Genomic DNA, 12,972 nt, shown 5'->3' with positions numbered 1-12,972 from the left:
CCCCCCATGTCAGCGGGACCACCCACTGACGTCAGTGGGCAGTCCTGGCCGCGTCCCGCAAGGGTAGCCAGAGTGAAGAAGTTCCCAGGTATGATTATGTCGTGTTTACCCATTGTACAGCACTGTGGAATATTAGGTCGCTATATACAGTACATTATAGTAAATACAGTATTTTAATCTCCAGGCAGGAGATGACTTATAATGTAGATCCTGAGGGTATGAATAATAATTAAGAAACCTGGGGACAAGAAGTTAAAATGGCTAATCGTATGGCACAAGTGGCTTTTGCAAAGCATATAAATTGCTTATTTTAATCTGTAAACGTCGCAACATAATTATATTTGGGAAAAGCGACAGATCTATATGAAGACAGAATATATGTCTTGCTAGATTTTGGATAATGTGCCTACTTACACAGTCCACCATAAAATTCAGGGATACTTTTGCTATCAGAAACTACAGATAAACCCCAAACATTTTTCCAATGAATTTCCTGTAGCCTTGATTTCCACTGACCCAGATTGCTGAACCTTACAGTTCTATATCACACAAAATGTAAAATTATGTTAAACAGCAATTTTCCTGTTGTTCCAAAGAAAGAGCAATGAATATATACGGCGCCTATGGGTTTGTTAAATATTAATCCAGCCTTTACTGGTATTGCATTATTGTCCCGGATATTTAAATCCATAGGACTTCTTTTTAATTTTTAACATTGAGATCAATCATAAGTGATGCAGGCAACACAGAACTAACCTAACATGTTCAATGCAACACATATCTACAGGCTAATTATTGATGGTGTTAAGATGCTGTGTTCTTTCTGTAGAGCTGTCTTTTGACTAGGTTGCTTTTATCACCACTACCCTTTGTAATCTTCTTTGTAATCTGCTGTACCAAGATACTTCTCATGTCTTTCATTTTAAGGTGCAACAAGCCTTTCCAAGTTTTTACTCCTTGAAGTCAAGAGTTCATTAGAATAGAAACAACCCTACAGCTCACTTGCTTGACCTTGGCCATTGACAGCTAACATGGCAGTAATATACAGCAGGATGCAAGTACACGAGAACACCATAATACCTCATTCTGTGCGCTAACAGATCTTGTATCTTGAATTAATTAATTCGATGCGTGGTCATGTTGATTTGATCTTGTTTTTTAACTTATAAAAGTAATTGCCATAATGGTACTGGGGCTCATAAGTACCTGGTTCCTCAGCGGCACCTATTAACGGATTACACGCAGCTCAATAATAGATGCACTAACTATACCTTGGATGCCCACAGCTAATTAAAACACCTAATGGGGTGGCAAGGTTTTTTGAAACCTATGATACATTAGGGGGTCATTTTTAAAGATCTTATGTCATCTTATGTCATTACTCCAACGTTTGTAATAATAGTAATACATGTCATATATGCTATTTATTTTATGAACGTGTCATTGTTTCTACACACATTATACTGTACATTGATGAAAAGTGGAGTAAAGGGAACCCGGGGAGATTAGGGTCCTAAAAATGTAACTTTTTACTTAACGGAGTCACTTGGAGGTACAGTTTTAGACTTGGAAAAGAAGATTTGGGCACAATGAAGGACTGCCCCTTCTAACTAGGGACACTTGGGAGGGATGTCTTAATCTAGCTTTTTTCTACAAATATTTCCTTTAGCCACTAGCTCGAATGTTCTGTCCGTTCATGTGTCCAGCTCACAGTAATCTCCCAAACAAAATTACAGGTATGCACAATGCAGTCTATTTTCCTGCTGTGTTATTACTTATTTGTATTATTACTGGAGCCTGATATTGTGCATTATATGCATTGATATTTTACACCCAACTGGTGCTTTTGCTTCCAGTATCTTATGGTTGATATGCCTGCTTGATTGGAAGTGAGAAGTCAAGGTTTCCATGAGGACCGGTATTGGATAATCTGAGGACAGCTGATTTAGAAAGTTCCCAGGTATGCTCATGTAGTGCACCCTGTGCAACCAGCAGGATAAAGGGCAGGGGCTGGCCCGAGTTACCCCGTGATAATATAATGGCTGCTCGCACTGTGTGCTAATGGAAAGTCTTTGGACAAGGTAAGGCTGTGGAGGATGTTTTAACGTGAGTATGTATTTGTAAGTGGGTCCAAATGACAGAATAGAAGAGGAATTGTGAAGTTTTAGTTATACCCACTGTAAAAAGAGTAATTAACCATGTCACTGGCTGAGTGCTCAATAATTTTGGTAAACAAATGTTACATCTATGTATCACATTAGAGATACAGCATTTAAATATCCTTAAGGAACCCAAGAACAAGTGGTAGAATATTTTGTTAAGAATAGCCAAAATGTGTGGTGTCACACCAACTTGTGTAGTGCATACATGGACTTGCTACCTGGTAGAGCCAATTTCAGTATGAGAGGTGTTAATTTGATTGAACAGGCATATGGTGCCAAAAGGTCTTGTAAGATAAATTTGTCCTTTGAAGCTCGGACTCCAACCAGGGCCTTCTACAAGGTGTGAAATCCTACAGTGGAGCTGCCGCTTTGTCTAGGTTCAAATGTAGACGACCATATGCCTGTATCCCCTCATAGATACTGGATTCTTTGACATGCTAAGTGACCACTAGCAGTCAGGAAAACCATTTCATATCCAGGTCATATCAAACACATATCAATAATAACTCATATATTCATTATCATACCTCCTTGTGTGCATACCTAGAACGGGGAAAGCGCACCCTACAAAAAGTGTACAAACATGCCGGCGCCACTTAAACAGTTTGGAAGGAATTGTGAAGTCTATGATGTTCAGTCATAAGTAGCAAGTGTGACATATCTATGGACTTCACAATTTACAATTAATTCATAAATGCATGAATTATTGCTGTGGCGAGCACAGGAGGGACGATAAAGTGAAAATTACCGTATTGGCTCGAATATAGGCCGCACGTTTTCCCCCCACTTTAAGTCTTTAAAGTGGGGGTGCGGCCTATATTCGGGGTCTAGCGCCCGACGCCCGGGATATGCAGTTCCGGGCGCCGGGCAGGCAGCAGGGTTAAGATACAGATCCCCCGCAGCGGTGTAGGGGATCCGTATCCTACTCTCTGATACGCTCAGACAGCCTCCCCTGCCAGCACTTCCCACGGGGGGGGGGGGGTGCTGGCATGGGAGATTGTCTAAGCGCATCGTGGAGACTTTCACCGGCAGCGGTGAACGTCCACACGATGCGTTTTACCTCTGCCTCCAAGACTTACCAGAGCAGACTCCCGGGTGTCTTGTGGGGCCGGCGGGGGACACCTACGCAATACGCGTATACAACTTCCGGTGCCGGCACATCCGCTGAGTCCCGGCACCAGAAGTTGTATACGTGTATTGCGTAGATGTCCCCCGCCGGCCCCGCAAGACACCCGGGAGTCTGCTCTGGTAAGTCGGGGGGGGGGGGGGCAGAGTGGCAGCATATCTCGGGGGGGAGGAGGATAGTGGCAGCATATCTCGGGGGGGGACAGTGGCAGCATATCTCGGGGGGGGACAGTGGCAGCATATCTCGGGGGGAGGAGGAGGAGGACAGTGGCAGCATATCTCGGGGGGGGACAGTGGCAGCATATCTCGTGGCGGACAGAGTGGTAGCATATCTCGGGTGGGGGGACAGAGTGGAAGCATATCTCGGGGGGGGGAGACAGAGTGGCAGCATGTCTATTAAAAAAAAATTTTCTTTAAAAAAGCACCAAACTTTTAGGGTGCGGCCTATACACGGGGGCGGCCTATATCCGAGCCAATACGGTAGTTATTTTGACTGATATGTTTCCACCACACAAGGGGGAGGTCACTTATGGTACACCTTCCCTCCGCTTATACCACCTCTGGGCCGGCTTGGAAACTCGAGATGAACTGGGAAAGAGTATAAAGTTTATGAGAGAAGATTGGTCAGTGTGCTTACTAGGGGCCAAGATCTAATTTTGAGTAAGTCGCCATCTTTCCTTGCCGGAGCCCTACGGACAGAAAAACTGTTACTTTACCATTCAAGTGAGTAGTTAGGTTTTCTGTAATTTTCTCCTTTTTATTTTATCTGTTGGTGTAAATAATCTGTTTATCATCTTTTTGTGTATGCATTGTGATTTTTTTTGTTCATAATAAATATTCCTTTATTAAGTTCTGCCTTTGTCTGGTAAAGACTCACGTTACCTGATTAGACCATTTTATTGGTAATTTTAAATCACGTAATTATTGTGTTAAAATATACTGTGTGGGTTTTTTTTGCTTAGTCTGATTCGCTTGGGGTACCAAGACACCCCATTTCTAAATTGTCTTCGTGGTGACAGCGTTATTTTGATATTTGTTATATCATTATAGTTAATTGCGGGTGGTATTAAGGGTGGATATTTGTATTTTCATCACTATTTCCGGTCTAGGGCAGACAGATAGTGAATTTTAACCCTTTTACCACCAGAACCAAGTCACGCGCACGCTTGGAGTAGAGTGCGTTCGTGACATGTGGTACCTGGACAGCAAAGATGATGGGGAAAAAAGCAATGGGGAAAAAGATTGCTCAGAGCAATGTTAATATTAACAGAATGAATGAAAAAAGCAATAGCATACACCCTTGGTCTTTTTATGAGGGTCAATGGCTCTTTAGGAACCAAAGCGATTGGTTCACCTTTCTTTCTTAGATGCCCCACTTTTCTATGAGCTCAGAATCATTGGTTGCCCTAAGGAAAGTCTCCAGACGAGCATACCTGGGAACTCTCTGGGTTTCATCTGGAGACTTGGGGTGAAGCACTGTTTCCCCGGATCAGAAAACCCCGGGTCACAGGAGCAGCAATGCGGTACGCCCCACACCACGCCCACTTCTCCTGCATGTTGACTGGATAAGATAAGGCTGCGGATGCATGAGAATATTTTAATGTGAGTGTGTGAGCGCTAGTTTTACCGGGCCTGTCCCAATCCAAATTGTTTGCCTTACAAAATCCTGCCCTCCATAACATCAAAGCTGAACAACATTTATTTGGCCCATCTAGTATGCTTTTTTCCCCATAACGTAAAGGTTCAAACCTTAATCAGCACTCGGCCTGGTCTTGATTCAAAATAACTATATGCCTATCCAATCCATGTTTAAGTTCCCTCACTGTCTTAGCATACATTGGAACATTAGGGTCCTGGTACCCAGAGCCCTCTTTGTGGGATGCAAGTTGGCGGTGCTGCTGACGTTGGTGGGCCGTCCTGTTGACATCACTGAGAGGTCCAGCTAGCAGCATGGGTGGGCCTAGTCACACACCATTGATGAAGTGAAAGTGGGCAGGTAGTGGGACATGCTGCAACACCGCTCCCATGACCCCAAGCTTCCTGTAGTGACCCAGGGTACTGGAGAAGCTGCACTTTTGTGTATTAGCCCCTTCCACTTCCATTTATCTACCACCTTCTAAGTAGGAAATAATATATTTGAACTAAAAGTAATTAATCCCTTTTATGATTTTGAAATAAATACTCATACACATCAATGTTGGGGACAATCAAAACTTTATTATATAATAAAAAAAAACATTGTATGGATAGGGGCAAGGGGACAGAGAAGGAGCTACCTCTGGACTCACAAAGAGTCATTCTTCAGCTCGGAGGAGAGGAAAACCCCCATTTTTAGGAGGAAACCTCTGGGGAACCATGGCTGGAAGAACTACCCTTCCCTCTGGGCACTAAGAGGTTAACTCTGACTACATTAAAACAAAAAAACAACAAACACAAAAAAATAATTATAAATTGTGTTCATCGATCATAAGATGTTGTATATATAATTAAAAAAAAATTCACATGAGGTTCGCAGATCTCTTGCTGGAACGCTGACACTCTGCAAATCTCTTTGCCGGGTAGCCGACACTCTGCAGTTCGCTTTGCCAGGAAGACAGCTGTCTTGGGATGGCCCTTCAAAGTGACACTCTGTGGGGAGAACCAATGTAATACCTGAAGCTTCACTTATGATGTCACAACGATAGCCGACAGAAGAGGTTCCATCCACCACCCAGAACATTTAACCCTTCAACTGCCAGAGTACTGTTTGTCACTCACAGCTTTATTTATATAAAAAAATGTGAACAACACAAGATGTCATCCTGCTCGTTATTTTTACATTTTCTTTCCCTGAAATTGTATTATTTAAAGGTAAAATTGTGCTGTAATTATTGAAACCATGAGTACTATTTTTCTTTTAGTGTGAGGTGCTGTGATGCTTGACTAATGAGAGAGGAGAAACTGAACCTGAAAGGACAGCCTCCATATTGCCTAAAGTCTCTTTTCTTCCTTGTTCCCTTTTTGCATCCCTTTCTGTGCACCGTCACTTGACACACTGCAGTCTGTTTAATGCCAGATCGTACTCGGTAAACTACTGAGCGCTAACGACACCGAAGTGAAGCCCTCCGGCCAACAGGTGTCGCCAGATAAGGACACTCACCTCCTCCTGTTCTTCTGCTTCTCCCACCCCGTTGCTATAGACCGGCAGTTTGTTTACTTCCGGTCGCAGATCCCTGACAGACGAGCGACCTTCCGCTGCTTTAGACAAGCGGGCTGTCAATGAGTTTACAGCAGCTGTCCGGCTGTCGGCACTGCACATATAAATCACTCTGTGTACCTCAGTAAATTACTGCGATGGCGGCCGGGGAGGAAGAGGATCTGGTACCCGGTGAGTGACGACATGCTGCACGCGTTTTGTATTAAAAAAACAAGCTAATCGCTTAATAATGAAGCCGTGGGTTTAAAAGGTTCAGGTATTCCACGGGGTGTACGATTTACTCTCCAATTCATCATTTTTTGGGTTCCCTAATCGCTTCTTCCACCTAATATCAGTCCCTTCTCATGGACTTCATATTATGATGCATTGTACATCACACATTACGTTGTCACTCACCTGCACAGTGTACACAGAAGACACTCTTTTCCCATTTATTACACATTCGTGTCCTAAGGATTTGTTAACTTTATTGGCTTGATATTGTGTATGATGTACACATCATTCTGTCATTTGTTCTCTGGCAGACACACACACACACACACACACACACACACACACACACACACACACACACACACACACACACACACACACACACGACGCTGCCTAGTTTATTAGGTTTATTAGTTTACTTAGACTTTAATAAGTCGTTGATCTCGTCTTGGATTAAGGATATCTTAATGCCCATCCCATTATCTTAATCATGCGTGGAATTTTTTCTTTTGCCTTGTTGTAGATGCATCACCTGACTGAAGTTTTACCGCTTGTCTATATTCGGATATAAATGCAAACTTCTGATTCAGTTATTTAGTAATCGTTTCATCTATAGCAAAGGACAGGTTGCTGGTCTGCACGGTAATTTATCTCCAGAACGCCAGTTAAATACTTTTCGCACCGGTGCTTTAACACATAACTCTTGGTTATAGCCCTGGCAATACTGTGTAGCTTCAGTGCATCCACTATTAGACTCAAGTTCTATTTGTGAACAAAATAAAACTAAGAATCTAAATTAATGAATGGAAGTAGTGTTTTTGCGTTCTAAATGATGTTATACCTTTTAACCAAAAAAAACAAACTTCAAAATGTGTAGTGCTATGGCTCAAAATTTTAAATATATTTTTTTTTACATTTCTGTTAATTTTATTTGTAGTTAAGGAAAATAATAATTGGGGAAAAAAACCCCAGTTCTTATGCCAGATGATTGGGTATAAAATTCTCTGATCTTAATTAAATCTGGGATCTTCAGATTATGTTACAGAGACTTAAAGCTCTAAAAATCGTCGTGTTTAGTCTCCATCTTCAATTAGTCCACTCTATATGAACCTTCTCTTATACACAAAAAAGTGAATCTGTTTAAGTCACTGTAAATATATATATATATATATATATATATATATATATATATATATATATATATATATAATCTGTATATTACAAGAATTAGTGAAATTAGAATCCTGAAAAGCAATATGGTACATTGAGACTTGTACGGTATATTTATCTGTTTAGTTCATCCATACCTCTGACTGCTCTTTCAAACATCCCTATGGCTAGAAGAAAATGCACAATGTATTTAATTTTTGTGATCACAGATGCCATTCAAAGTAACAATCTTTCTCATGTAGGACATATAGATGTAATATTTGTACTTAAACTAATAAACGTCAGTCTTGCTTGTGATAATCTACAATCATCTGCCTCTAACTCATACCGGACCCGTTCACAAATCAAAAGCATCTTGCTTAATTATATATTATTACACATTCACAGTGTAATATGGAAATAATTTCATATAGTGCCTATTTCAGGGAATGTTCTAACACTTATATGACTGTAATTACATCCCGTTTGTACCAGCGTTACAAAAAAAATAGCTCTATAAAACCAGATGGTTTCATCTAGTTTCCGTAATTGTTTTGACATGAATTCATGCCGCCGAGTGGCCTTCACCGTGATGCTTGTATCTTTGAGTTCAGCAGTATTCCAGTGAGACACGGTGGTTCCATTTTGCCATGTTTTCGGCAAAAAGTAATCAACCATATTAAGAAAAAAAATCATAGGTAGATTCTTGCTAAATAGTATATAATCTGGACATATATTAAAAGGTAAAATGCTTCTAGAGTGTTTTTTATTTATTTATTTTTTTACTTAGACCAAACATATTTTAGTCGATTAGCGGTAGGGGATTTCTCATGAATGATCCACAAAAAAACATCTCATTATCTATTATTTATGCGTATCTGCTTCCGCTGCTGAAAATATCGCATTGCAAGACCATACGGCAACCATTTCATGATCTGAAGGAGAGTGACTATTGGTTTACAGACCCTAGAGATTGAGGAACGGTGGTGGAATGGGTCAGAATATAATGCTAGTGTAAAATATTTAGGGCATGGTATCTATACTTTCCTTTACATGAGGCAGGACTTGTGGTTGAACTAATCTGTTATCATGATTGAGATCTTTACTGCAGAAATACTTTTACTAGCCGACCTTGGACCTTTCCCAGAATTAGTTAAAATTAGTATGGTCAAAAGGGGTTATGACATTGAAAGAAGAATATATATAGTCTACTGCTTAATTGTCCTTTGTGGGACAATGTTGGGTATAAAATGTAGACAGACAGGGAATTCTTACTGTTTATCCACACAAATTATATGTGCAATTTAAAAAAAAAAACTAACAAAAAAACCCCCAAAGAATATACGACGGCAAATAAATTGTAGCCCAGTTTGATTGTAGTGTGCTTTGAATATTCCCGTCTTCATATGTTTACTAGGTGTTAGTAATAGGAAATTGTTGACTTTTTAAATACAAAAGTAAGGATAGGTGTGTCATTAATCAAGTTCTAGGGGACGGGGCATGTTTGTTTAAGGAGTGAAATGGCTAGATAGGGAGGAGACTTTGATTATATCCATCTTGTTGCTGTTTGTTTTTCAGCAGGTAAAGGTAGGCAGACTTGATATTATTCACTAAAGAGAGAGTTGTGATTTTAACCCCCTTCCCTTCGCTATTCATTATGAAGGGCCATCAAGCCAAGTTGAGCTGGCCCTGTATAGTTCGATGGGTGAGTAGGCTTTGGAGAAATGTCCCCTTTTTAACGATATGTTAAACAGGTCCAGCCAAGCTTTTCTTGATGCAGAAGATCACTGGGGCTGGCCTGTCATAATGTATAAGGAATACAGCGAGCCGATAGCACGACTCTACTGACAATCTCCCTTTAATGAATAAATGCCACTGAGAGCCACTCGTGCCCATTCCACAGTGTTTCTCCCCTGCTTTACCCACTCTGTATGCCTTCCTCTCTCTCCCAGTCTCTCTCTTTTTAATCTTTCGTTTTCTTCCCATCTTCATTCTTTGACAGTTGAATGAAGGCTCCTGGCAGAATTTTCATTCATTAAATATTAAAATGTTCAAACCGTCCTCAGAACTCTGAATGCATTATTTATTTTTTGCAAAATTATTTTTGTTTTAGATTCCGGTGCTTTATTTACTTTTGGGAAAAGTAAGTTTGCAGACAACTTTCCAAGCACGTTTCTGCTAAAAAACGATAAACCTGCTTATATTGCGTGTGGAGATGAACATACAGCATTGGTAACCGGTAAGCAACCATTTTTGGCATAACTATTTCAATTGTATTGCTGTTTAAACATTAAAATATACACACATCTAATATCTGTGCATCCTCTGATATGTTAAAAATCCATACATTGTTACGTCCGAACCCAACAATAATTAAAGAGAAGGTTCAGTGCCCCATGCAGCCTATGTAACTACTTTAAAATGTGTAACAACGTTTAAAAAAAAAAAAAAAAATCACTTACCTGTAGGAGGAGCTTGCCTCCTCCGCCTTAGTTCTGGTTTAACACCACTGATTGGCTGCTTAAAGCAGCCAATCAGTGCAGAAAGATGTTCCTATTGAGATAAATTGGATCACTTTCTGCACATGTCTGAAAACACATCTTGTGCAGACTAAGGAACTGGGGGGGGGGGGGGGCAGGGGAAGAGGCAAATGCATATAAGGGTTTCTATGGAAGCCCTCTGTGCGTTTTCAATGGGATACTCAGATATGATATTCATTAGTGTATATTATGGCTGGAGTGTCCCTTGAATACATTTGTATTAGTGGTGGTTGGCTAAAGAGAAATATATACCCCTTTGTACATGATGCTACAACTGAAGTTGTTAAAAGCCGCATTGTTTTGTGTCCCAGGGCCCGGAGTTACTTCAAGACAACTATAGAGACAGTTCTTGGTTTATTTGAGTTATTGCAACATTAACTGTGTATTTCCGCACAAAAATAACCCAGCAGCAAGGTTCAGAATTCAAATTCAGGTGCTAATTATCATATATGTGAGTGGAGACATTAATTGTCATATTTATGTAATTGTACTACTTTTATGACCAATCCATTTGTATATATAACTTATCTTCCTGATGTACCGTACATGTTACAACAATTAGCTTTGTGAGCGTAAATATTATGGCTATGTGACATTTGGGATCTATGCTGTCAATGTTCACATTATTTCACTATATTTAGAAAGAATAACCCTTTTCTTGCAACAGGCAATGGAAAATTTTATGTCTTTGGCAGCAATAACTGGGGACAACTGGGTTTAGGATCTGGAAATACAATCAACAAGCCAACTTGTGTTAAAGGTCTGTTTCCAAGCTTTTATATTAATCTGTTTTATAGTGATGTTATAACAGTGACGTGTTGCTATTATAAGGATCTCTAACACTGTGTCTATAGTGTCACAGGTCATATAAAGGTTTAGGAACTGGGATAAACTAGGATAAAACTTCTACAAGTAAAAAGTGAAATTGAATATATTTCCAACATTTATCCTTCCAATGTCTTCCAAAATGATACTGAATTATCCAAATAGAGATTTAGAGAATTGGAAAACTGAGCAGATGGGAGTATTTTGTGTGTTTGAAAACCATTAGTTAAGTACACATTTATTTATCAAATCTGCAGCTCTAACCACAGTATTTTACCAATGTGCTAAGAATTTGGTCATGGATTTCTGTTCCGCTGAAGTGTGGAAATCATTTATATAAAATATATATTTTTTTCTTTTAGCATTAAAATCAGAAAAAGTGAAAATTGTTGCATGTGGAAGAAATCACACTTTGGTTTCTACAGGTAAATATGTGCTGTTTATTTAGTATAATAAGTAAAACCCCAAAATGTTGATACTAGTTTGTGTTTGTAAATATCATTAAGTAATTTCTTTCTAGGCCTTATAATAGCTGACACAAAGCCACTTTCTGTCATGAGTTACTATACTAAAAGGTGTTGCACACCCAGTGCGACTACAATCTACAGACCGTTCCAGTCAGCAGTCCTCTCTCTATCTCCTCATTCCGCTTGAGAAAGCAGTGTGTATATTGTTAAGGAAACAAAACTAAAAAGATAATCCATTAAAGGCAGGTTGCTTACTGATATCTTCCAGTATTTCTGGGGGTACTTATGATGCAGTACAGTTTTTAAGGCTATTTTTTTTTTTAAGTTTAACTCCTCCAATCAATGTCGTAACAGACACGTTATTGGAAAAACATACAGTTAAGGACCAATGACGTGCCTGGCACATCAGGGGGTTAAATGACCTTTTCTTTAAAATGAAATCAAATGTAAAAAAGGGTCCCAGTGATGTCACCACAACATCATAGGAGGAACTATCCAGTACCAAAAAAAGTAATAAAAATATAAAAATAGGTGCCCAAACATGACTTTTTTGCTTACTTCACTTTTTATTTTACTTGCTAGGGATTGATTCTCCTCAATTTTTTTAATTGCACCTTTTGACTTTGGACAGCTCACTGATACATCTAATGATGGATCTGTGGCTGCTGGGTCACCAGCCACAAGTAGTCATGCCAGTTCTGCTGAGGTGTGGGTAGCACTTAATCATTATAGGCTAACTAATCCCTCCTTTTACTCCAATTCCTGGCATCAATATTGATGTAACTAGGGCTGCAACTAACGATTATTTTCATAATCGATTAGTTGGCCGATTATTTTTGCGATTAATCGGATAAAAAAAAATGAATGTACATTTTTCATTTATTTAAAATAATTTAATAAACAAATGATGTTAAATACAAACGCAGAATAAAAAAAAAACTTTGATAAAATGCATTTCTTGTCTTTATTTCCCAACCAGCCCCCCCAATTTATGCACATTTGAGCCCAGGCTTGCCACGCTGCCTCCCTGACATGCCACGCTGCCTCCCTGACATGCCACGCTGCCTCCCTGACATGCCACGCTGCCTCCCACATATGCCACTCCACGCTGCCTCCCACATATGCCACTCCACGCTGCCTCCCACATATGCCACTCCACGCTGCCTCCCACATATGCCACTCCACGCTGCCTCCCACATATGCCACTCCACGCTGCCTCCCACATATGCCACTCCACTCTACCCCCACATATGCCACTGTGCCTGATACGCCTTATACCCCCTGATACACCACTC

Source organism: Sceloporus occidentalis, unplaced genomic scaffold, assembly GCF_023333645.1.
Source record: "Sceloporus occidentalis isolate IW3139 unplaced genomic scaffold, rSceOcc1.0.p SCAF_192, whole genome shotgun sequence".
NCBI classification, from domain to species: domain Eukaryota; kingdom Metazoa; phylum Chordata; class Lepidosauria; order Squamata; family Phrynosomatidae; genus Sceloporus; species Sceloporus occidentalis.
Note: the sequence above shows the minus strand (reverse complement) of the source record.